Genomic DNA, 11,142 nt, shown 5'->3' with positions numbered 1-11,142 from the left:
TATATAATATATATATATATATTTAATATATATATATATATATAATATATATATATATATTTAATATATATATATATATATATATATATAATATATATATATATATTTAATATATATATATATATATATATATATAATATATATATATATATTTAATATATATATATATATATATATATATATATATTTAATATATATATATATATATATATATATATATATTTAATATATATATATATATATATATATATATATATTTAATATATATATATATATATATATATATATATATTTAATATATATATATATATATATATATATATTTAATATATATATATATATATATATATATATATATTTAATATATATATATATATATATATATATAATATATATATATATATTTAATATATATATATATATATATATATATATATATTTAATATATATATTTAATATATATATATATATATATATATATATATATTTAATATATATATATATATATATATATATATATATATATTTAATATATATATATATATATATATATAATATATATATATATATATATATATATATATATTTAATATATATATATATATATATATATATATATATATTTAATATATATATATATATATATATATATATTTAATATATATATATATATATATATATAATATATATATATATATTTAATATATATATAGTATATATATATATATATATATATATATTTAATATATATATATATATATATATATATTTAATATATATATATATATATATATATAATATATATATATATATATTTAATATATATATATATATATATATAATATATATATATATATTTAATATATATATATATATATATATATATTTAATATATATATATATATATAATATATATATATATTTAATATATATATATATATTTAATATATATATATATATATATATATATAATATATATATATATATTTAATATATATATATATATATAATATATATATATATATAATATATATATATATATATATTTAATATATATATATATATATATATATAATATATATATATATATTTAATATATATATATATATATTTAATATATATATATATATATTTAATATATATATATATATTTAATAATATATATATATATTTAATATATATATATATATATTTAATATATATATATATATATTTAATATATATATATAATATATATATATATATATTAAATATATATTTTTTTTTTTCTTTTTTTTTTTTTTCTTAAGTTTCAGGAGTGGCTGTGTGGTAAGTAGCTTGTTTACCAACCACATGGTTCCAGGTTCATTCCCACTGCGTGGCACCTTGGGCAAGTGTCTTCTACTATAGCCTCGGGCCGACCAAAGCCTTGTGAGTGGATTTGGTAGACGGAAACTGAAAGAAGTCCGTCGTATATATGTATATATATGTATATGTGTATGTGTGTGTATGTGTTTGTCCCCCAACATTGATTGACAACCGATGCTGGTGTGTTTACGTCCCCGTAACTTAGCAGTTCAGCTAAACAGACTGATAGGATAAGTACTAGGCTTACAAAGAATAAGTCCTGGGGTCGATTTGCTCGACTAAAGGCGGTGCTCCAGCATGGCCGCAGTCAAATGACTGAAACAAGTAAAAGAGTAAAAGAGTATATATATTTAATATATATATTTAATATATATATAATATATATATTTAATATATATATATATATATATATATTTAATATATATATATATATATTTAATATATATATTTAATATATATTTATTTATTTATTTATGTGTTTCAGCCAAGTGGCTGCGGTCATGCTGGTGCACCACCGTGATTTTCACGTTCCTCGCATGGCTCTTCTCCCCCACCTGACATAGTCCAATCAAGAGTTTTGATGGCACATCTGGTGTATAAGAGAATTTGACATAGCTGCCCTAAACTGCGTCTCATTACGAGCCATTGGTTCGTCTGGTACCGTGGAGAGGAAAGTGTCAAGTTTTGTCTTGAAGACCTCCGTATCCATGTCTTGCATGTCTCTCAAATGTTTTGGCAGGGCATTGAAGAGCTGAGGTCCTCTGAAACCGAGGCTGCTGCAGTATCTCGTTCTTATGTGAGATGCAGTGGACGGTACCTTTGGCACCATGCAGTGGCGACCCGTGCGGGCGTTCCTGTAGTACTTGATGCCAAAGTTTGGCACCAGTCCTTCCAGTATTTTCCATATATATTATTACATATCTCTCCCGCCTGCGCTCCAGGGAGTAGAGACCTAGTGCCTTTAGTCGCTCCCTGTAGTTCATCTGTTGGACTGTGGCGATCTTTTTTGTATAGTGCCGCTGAATTGCCTAGAGTTCTGCTGTCCGCTTAACACTGTGTGGTGACCACAACTGAGAGCAATAGTCTAGGCGGCTCAGAACAAATGTCTTCCACAGAGTCAACATGACTTTTTGATTCCTTGTACGGAATGTCCTCAGTATCCACCCTGCCAGTTGTCTGCACTTTGCTGTCAACTTGACAATGTGCATGTGAAATGATGCATCACTACACATGTTGATGCCCAGATCTCTTACTGTTTGTGGTTCTGGGATTGCAGTACCTCCAGGCCCTGTGTATGCCAGTTGAGAGGTGCTTGTGGTCTTGTAGCGCAGTACTTGAAATTTTTTTGCATTGAACTGCATATTATTTTGCTCTGCCCACTCATATATTGCATTTAGGTCATTCTGCAGGCTTACAATATCATCAGGATTCTTTATTGCCTGAGATATCTTTGTGTCATCAGCATAGCTAGTGACAGTGGCTCTCCGAGTGACCGTGGGCATGTCCAGAATGGCCACTATGAACAGTAGTGGCCCCAGAACAGTTCCTTGTGGAACACCGCTCAATATTTGTGTTTCCCTAGATAGTTCTCCATTGGCTGCAACTGTCTGACTTCTACCATTCAGGAAGTCATGCAGCCACTCTCCTAATTTACCAGCTATGCCAAGGTTTCGCAGCTTGTGACACATCAAGCCATGATCAACTTTGTCAAAGGCTTTTGCAAAGTCGAGATATATCACATCAACATTTGAATGGTAAAGTAGCTGCTTCAGGACCCAGTCATAATGCTGCAAGAGCTGCGTGAGGCAGCTTCTACCTGGACGGAAACCATGCTGGGTCTCATTCAGCAAGTCATTTTCTTCTAGGAACGCAATCAATCTCCTTCTGACAATTCGTTACATGACTTTGCTAATATGTGAAGTCAGAGATGGGCCTGTAGTTCCCAGCCTCTGCTCTGCTTCCACCTTTATGGATAGGACATATGGTGCCTTCCTTCAGCTTTTTGGGAAGTTTACCATTTGCAAGGAAACTCTGGAAGAGTATCCGGAGTGGTCCTGCTAGTTCTTGTTTACACGACTTTAAGAGGACAGCTGGGAAACCATCGGGGCCAGTTGCCGAATTTGAGCTCATTTCATTTATGGCAGCTATCACATCTTCCTCTTCAATGTCGATGTAGGTAATGGATGCAGTCTTTTTCTGCTGAGTGCTATTGTCAAAGAAATCAGCTGGGTTCTTTATGCGCATGTGACTCAGAGGAGAAGTGAAGACACTCTTGAATTGTGTACTGAGCACTTCACTTATCCATGTGGGATCTGCAGTCAGTGAGCCATTAGGCAGGAATAGGGGTCCTATCTTATACTGTACCGTAGCAGTCTCCTTTGCAAATCTATAGAAAGCCTTGGGGTTTGTTTTTATGCTTTCTACTGCTCTCTTCTCCTTCTCTGCTCTCTCCTTTTCATGGGAGAGTTTAATTTTGTTTTCTATTTCTAATAGTGTTAGTTTTAATTTATTTACGTTGTTTAGAAAATAAAAATTATTTTGTTCACAAAATTTAATTAAAAGAAAAAAAATGTATGAAGTTAACAAAAACAGATAGTGTGTTATTTTTATTCCTTCTACCTATCTACGTTGTTTAGAAAAGAAAAAAGTAATTTTTAAAAAATTATTTACTTTGTTTAAAAGAAATTATTTACTAATTTGCATACGCGCGCATGGGCACACATGTATTCATTTGCACGCGCGCTCGCGCGCACTTTTCGTACGGTCGACCACTCACGACTCGCTAGCGCGGACGCGCGACTGCGCGTTCGGGTCCGCTCTGCTTGAGTAGTACCTGCATTTAGCAATGCGTGCGTGTATACACACTCATCAATTTTGACGAAGTAAAATGTATCTAAATATGCAGTAGACTATATAGTAGGACGTTTGGTGCGTGTGTGTGTACACAAACGAAAGGAAGGGGCTTTCAACACATTTAGGAGTTACATATGTTATTTAAAACACTCTGGTTCGGTCCCGAAGCCCACGACACTAAGTCGCACAAAGCCGAATCAAACTGTTTTAAATACAATATTCGTTTCAAATTTTGGTACAAAGCCAACAATTTGAGGTGGCGGGGGTAAGTCGATCACATCGACTCCAGTAATCAACTAGTTCTCATGGTATCGACCACGGCGGAATTTGATGAACACAGACGGACGATACGCCGTTCGCTACGCATTTTGTCCGGCGTGCTAACGATACTGGTAGCTGATGTGTGTGTGTGTGTGTGTGTGTGTATGAAAAGAAAATAAGTGGAGGAGGAACAGATGAGCAAGACAAGCAATATGTGCGTGCGTGTTCAGGTACTGTAGCCGTTGGTATTAATGACTAATATATTGAAAGCAAAACAAAGCGCACCGGATAAATTAGCTTCGATACTGAGTCAGAGATAGTGAAAGGGAGATGTAGATATTCAAAAAAAGAGAAAGGGAGAGAGAATAAGACAGGGCGAAAGTCAAGTCATAGAAAAAAGAAAAAAAAACTGATACACACACATTTCCATGTGTGTGTAATAGTTGGTGACTTTTAAAACATTTAATTTTCTAAAAAAAATTTATTCTTGTGTTGTTTACTGCAGGAATCCCGAGCGAAGTGAAACATAGCTAGACGTGTACACTGACGTAAGGAATTGAATTTGATGTCCTGTGATGATGTGTTTGTAAGTAGATCGGTTAATTAGTAAATGATGGAGGACATAGACACTCTTTCGCGTATATAAATGAGAAGTAAATCGTTCGAAGCCGATGAATAATCATCACAGTGGCTCACCAAGTTCCTCCATTCGTTTATTTTTCTTCCTTCGTTGTCTGGAAGATCGCTGAAGCGAGAAAATGAGCAACGATGGAGTGATTCATCATCCGTGAATATACACACACATACCTGTGTCTGTGTGTTGGGGACGATTATTGGAAAATTAATTACAGCTAGTATGTGTCGGAATGAAGCAGGCAAAGCAATGTACAGAAACGAATGAATATACACACGCACTGAACATACATTTCTATATATCTATATATATTTGACTGTGATCACGTGTCTGTGACTGATAACCTCTTGAATATTTGGCAACACTACATGCAAGCACACTGTTGTGTATATTACAGCCGGTGACTGATCTAAAACATCATGTATGAGTTTTTAAACACACACACACGATGGCTGGATAGATATTTGTCCGAAGACGATGATTCATTCAGTCCTGTTTTTCGCTCAGTTCAACTTTTCAGGCAAATATATTTTCCCAATAAATGTATTTCTTCCAATTTATACAACTGTCCGCATGCACGCACGCACTACATATACGTCCGTAAGTGTAGTCTTGCCTTTGTAAGTGTAGCGAACGGTATCAGGTAACAGGATTTTAACATTAACGCCAACAATGTGTGCCTCTGTGTGTGTATATATATATATATATATATATATATATATGTAGATAGATAGATAGATAGATAGATAGACAGACAGAAACAGGAGTAACTAGTGTGTTTATGAGCCAGTGAGAGTATGTGACTTATATACCAATATGCACATACGTGTATTAGGTATAAATATATTCAATTACAAGCACACTGGTAAAAGTATGAACGTACATACATGCATACATATATACACACACACACATAATACATACACGATCACACGCAATACACATACACATGTATATATATATATATATATATATATATGTATATATACCTATGCCAATGTATAAATGCATATATATTCATACATATGTGTGAACAAATTGGAATTTCGCATTTTCAATGACGTAAATTGTGTTCAGTTACACTTAGGATTAAAATTTAAATTTTTGGAGGAGTTCCGGATCTTTCTTCTCCCCACCATTCTCTGATTTTATCAGTTTCCGTAACTTTAGCATTTTTCACTTTCTGTTTAAGTTTGTGTTTGACAACAATCTCGGAAACCTATTTCTGCGAAATTCCATTTTAAAATAAGCATTCCAAAGAGTGCTAGGAGGGAGCAGGAGAAGAACGAACCGAAACCCCTTCCTTACCTATATATATGTATATATTTATATAAAGGGCAATTATTATAATAATGCCCTTTATATAAATATAAACGAATAATTATATTCTTGGGAATAGAAATTTCCCTAATGAATTTTTTTTACACACTAGCTTCTTGATAAAATTCTTGTAAAAGAGTTTTATCCTTTTTTGAAATATATATATATATATATATTCTCATTAACATAATTGTAATCTACATCCTTGAAAATATATCCTCATAAAATTTCATTTGAAAATATGTATTCTTCAGGAAATCAGAAGTAGGTGAACTAACTAGATATTCCATATAGGTATGTACGTACAAATATATACATTACACCCATGCACATGTACACACACACACACACACACTCATGTATGTAGACACATATATATACATATCTCTGTGTAAGTATGCACACATATACATCTACGTAGATATACGTACATATACATACATATATATATATATATCCACCTAAGTATACACATACATAGAAAGAGTATATATATATATATATATATATATATATATATATATATAGACACACACACATACATACATGTACAGACACATACATATATATGCACTTATGTGTGTGTGTGTGTGTGTGTGTATGTATATATATATATATATATATATATATATACATACACACATACACCTACGTACGTACGCACACTTCTGTACAGATAAACACCTATGTATGTTCATGCACATAAACCTACGAATGTACACACATACATCTCGGTACGTACGCACACACGCACCTCTGAACAGATAAACACCTATGTATGAACGTATGTATATATGTACATACACCTACATTTACGTATGTACGCGCACACATATACATACACCTGTAATATGTGCGTGTGTGTACATATCTAATTATGTATCGCCGTGCGTGTGACCACTTAATGGAGTCTTGTGAACGGTAGCAAGAATTCTTCATTTACAAGCAATATGTATCCAGTCGGGGAAAAAGAAAACGAGAAATTTATAGAAAAAGGTTTTGGTGATCGAATACGAAAGAATCTGTAATAAAATGTTAACACTACTCCGAAAAAAGAAAAAGAAACATCCATGTAATTAGAAAAAGTACCGATCGCTCGGAGATTATGAAAGACATACGGATACAGGCACGCGCGAATATATATCATCATCATATATATATATGCGGGCACACACACAAAAGCATTCATGTATACCACACACATCTTCATGGACATGAGCCTGAATGTATGTGTGTATGAAATGAAAAATGCATTAATATATAAAGTAATCCCTCGCCAAATCGCGGTTTATTCTTACGTCGATTCCTCCGTGGTGTTGATTTGCACTTATAATAAAATAAATATATAAAAATAATAAAACATATACACTACAATACTGTTTCAACTTCGCGATTTTCACCTATCGCGAGGGATTTTGGAACGTAACACCCGCGATAGTTGAGGGATTATTGTATGTGAATGTATATATATATATATATATATATATATATACATACACGCACAAACTTACATGCGCTTGCAGTTTCAGGATAAAACTACACACATATAAATGTATATATATATATATATATATATATATATATATATATATATATGTATAAAGGGAGGAAGGGAGATATATTCCTACTTCAGTATAGGTACATATATAGACATAGAACACAGGAATTCATACCAATATTTAGACATTCATATATACACACATAGTCAGAGAGCATTAAATGTATATATATATATATACATTTTTTCTTATATATTCACACAACACACGTGTGTGAGGGAGATTGATTTATAGAGATATACATACAGTGTTTCTAGTGGTGTTGAGTGATGCAAAGGAAACACCGCTGTCTTGTCTCGGTATAGTCCGTTACATGTCTGTCGAATTGGTGTAATTGTGATGGAAGGAGAAAGCCATAGACACACCACATATATATATATGTATGTATGTGTGTGTGTGTATCTATAAATCTGTATGTATGTATATGTAATGTATTAGGGTAGGAGTGAGGAGAACTTAGTTTGAGGAGTAGTGTGAATTTTTCAGTCGACTGAGAAGGAGAGTAAAAACTGAGAGAGAGGGAAATAATAGAAGAGAGAAGTGACTTGGCTTCAAGGAGTGTGGTGTATATATGTGTAAGAGAGAGAGAGGGGGTTTTGAGAGAAGTGATGCAGGCAGCAGGGGGAAAAGCAGAGGAAGAAAACGATGAGGAAGTGTGGAGTGGGGAAGATAAATTAGGCTGTCATGAGAGAGAGAGAAGTGGGGGGGAGGAAAGAAAGGATGAGAAACTAAAGAGGGGTGCAGAAAGAGACGGGAGATCGACGAGGATGAGAGGGGGAGAGGAGACATGATCACAGACTTAAGAAATGCTCAGAGAGACAGAGATGGGAATAAGAGAAAAAGAAAGGAAGACTGAGAAGAGAGAGTGGTGGGATGAGAAGTAGATGATTGTAATAAGTGAATTGATGAGGGGAGGAGAGAGATAAAGAAGACAGGAGAAATGAAAGGAGAATGTAATGATGATATGTATGTGTGTGTGTGCGAGAGAAGGACAGACAGGCAAATAGGAAGAGAGGAACGGAGTGGGGGAAACAGATTGTCTTTTAATCTATAGAAAGAGAGAGAGTTAAAAAGAAACAGTGGGGAGAGATGAAACTGCAAGACTAACGAAAGAGGGTGACTGAGATAGAGCGATGGAGAAAGGAGGAAAGTAAGTAGCAGAATAGAATAAAGAGAGAGGAAAAGAAAACAAGGATAGATTTAGATGAGGAGAAAGAGAGAAGCGGGACGTGAGAGGGAGAGAGAAACGATGAGGAATGTAACAGAGAGATGTGATTCAGTAACACGTTTAGAGAGTAATTAAGAGAAATTTTGACATAGACATACACACATTTTATATATACAAGAACAATTATGAAAGAGACCTGTTTAATAAGGCAGTAACTTTATATCCAAATGTGACGGCAACAGACAAGACCGGGAAAATGTAGTGATTTGAGAAAATGGATAAACAAATAAATATAATCCATAGATAGATAGATAAACATGTAGATAGGTATATAGACTAGGTAGATGTGCTAAAAATAAACTATGAAAAGACAGAATGGTGAAAACAGAAAAAAAAACTGAATTAAAATAGAGTGAAGAGGAGGGGGGGCAGTTTAATTAATAGCGATTGTGAATTACTGAGCATAATGACAAGATAACAATGACGAAGAAAACAAAGAGATAGACGAAGGGGAGGGAGAAGAAAGAGGAAGATGAAATAGAAAGGCACATAAACATGTAAAAGGAAAAAGAGGAGAAACAAAAAGAAACGATTCAAAATGTGAGTGTAAGGAGGAGGAGGAGACGAAAGAAGTAACAATATAACGAGAGAGAGAGAAAGGGTGAATGAGCGATGTTTAGTTATTGAGAAAGAAAAATGCCAGGCGTTTAAAAGGCTTAAATAGTAACAACTTGACTTGATTAGAGACAACAAGGATATACATTACACATAAACACGAGAACCAATACAACGTTCGTTTAGCAACTACGTGGTTCTAGGTTCGAATCCCACTGTGCCCTTCCTTGGATTTATTTTTGTGTGTGTGGTCTTGGGTTAGCTAATAACTTGTGATAAGAATTTGAGGAACGAAAACAGTGTGTAGGCGGGCATCGCTCTGTGTGGGATTAAAAAGTTCGCTCTGCAACCACGCAATTTCGGGGTCAGTTCCCTTCACTGCACGGCTTCTTGGGCAAGTTCTTATACTCTCGAGCTGACCAAGCCTTGCAAAACAGAAAGTGAGAGAAAGCACATTGTGTATACGAACACACGCAAGCATGCACGTACACGCACACACACACACAGGAAGCCGTTTACAGTAATCACGGATAATGTTATCAAACGATTATCAAGTCTAGAGGAACCAAAGCACCAGCCTGTTATTGTTACCTAAAAACCTCTATTCCAAAGCGATCACAATAAACGGTTTTACACACACACACGTGTATATATATATGTGTGTGTGTGTGTGTGCGTCTTTCTTATATGCATCTATATGTGTATGTGTATATGTGGCATATATATACAACAACCAATAATATATACGAAGAAAATCATAACTTTATTTTAGATCACAACTTAATCCAACAGTTGTTTCAATCGCATAAACACACACACACACACACACACACACACACACACACACACACACACACACACACACACACACATATATATATATATATATATATATATATATATATATATATATATATAATATATATATATTGGAAACGACCAATATATATATATTTATATAAATAAGGATAAGATGGTTATTTAAAATACCGACCTTATCAGGTGGCTAACATGGCAATAAAAACCATCAAAGGTAATAATTATTATAAAAATTATAATTTAGGGTATCTGAGAGATACCACCATGCTTGAAATAGCAGTCAAACCTTGACTCTAAAACCACATAATTTATATATATATATATATATATATATATATATATATATATATATATATATATATATATATATATATATATATATATATATATATATATACATACATATATATATTCATATGTGCACACACACACACGAAAATTTGTCAACACACTATCAAGGTAATCCAAATTGGTGAAATTCTAACTGAATTTCTGAAAATATTTTAACAGTTAAAGAACGTCAACAAAAAGAAACGCCAAACCAAATTTAACTTTAGACATTCATT

At 32.8% G+C, this 11,142-nt stretch overlaps 1 long non-coding RNA gene across 1 annotated transcript in view; it reads right to left on the bottom strand.

Moving 5' to 3' along the window:
• LOC149133429 (uncharacterized) overlaps nt 1–8,542 on the bottom strand; it is a 72,369-nt gene extending 63,827 nt beyond the window's left edge. The window contains exon 1 of the long non-coding RNA XR_016243314.1: nt 8,221–8,542. This is a non-coding gene — a long non-coding RNA (uncharacterized LOC149133429). The remainder of the gene's footprint in view (nt 1–8,220) is intronic.
• Nucleotides 8,543–11,142: the final 2,600 nt, after the last annotated feature.

Source organism: Octopus bimaculoides, chromosome 10, assembly GCF_046866305.1.
Source record: "Octopus bimaculoides isolate indiv1 chromosome 10, ASM4686630v1, whole genome shotgun sequence".
NCBI lineage: Eukaryota > Metazoa > Mollusca > Cephalopoda > Octopoda > Octopodidae > Octopus > Octopus bimaculoides.
The sequence above is the reverse complement of the archived record's forward strand: the minus strand, read 5'-3'. Positions and strand labels throughout refer to the sequence as shown.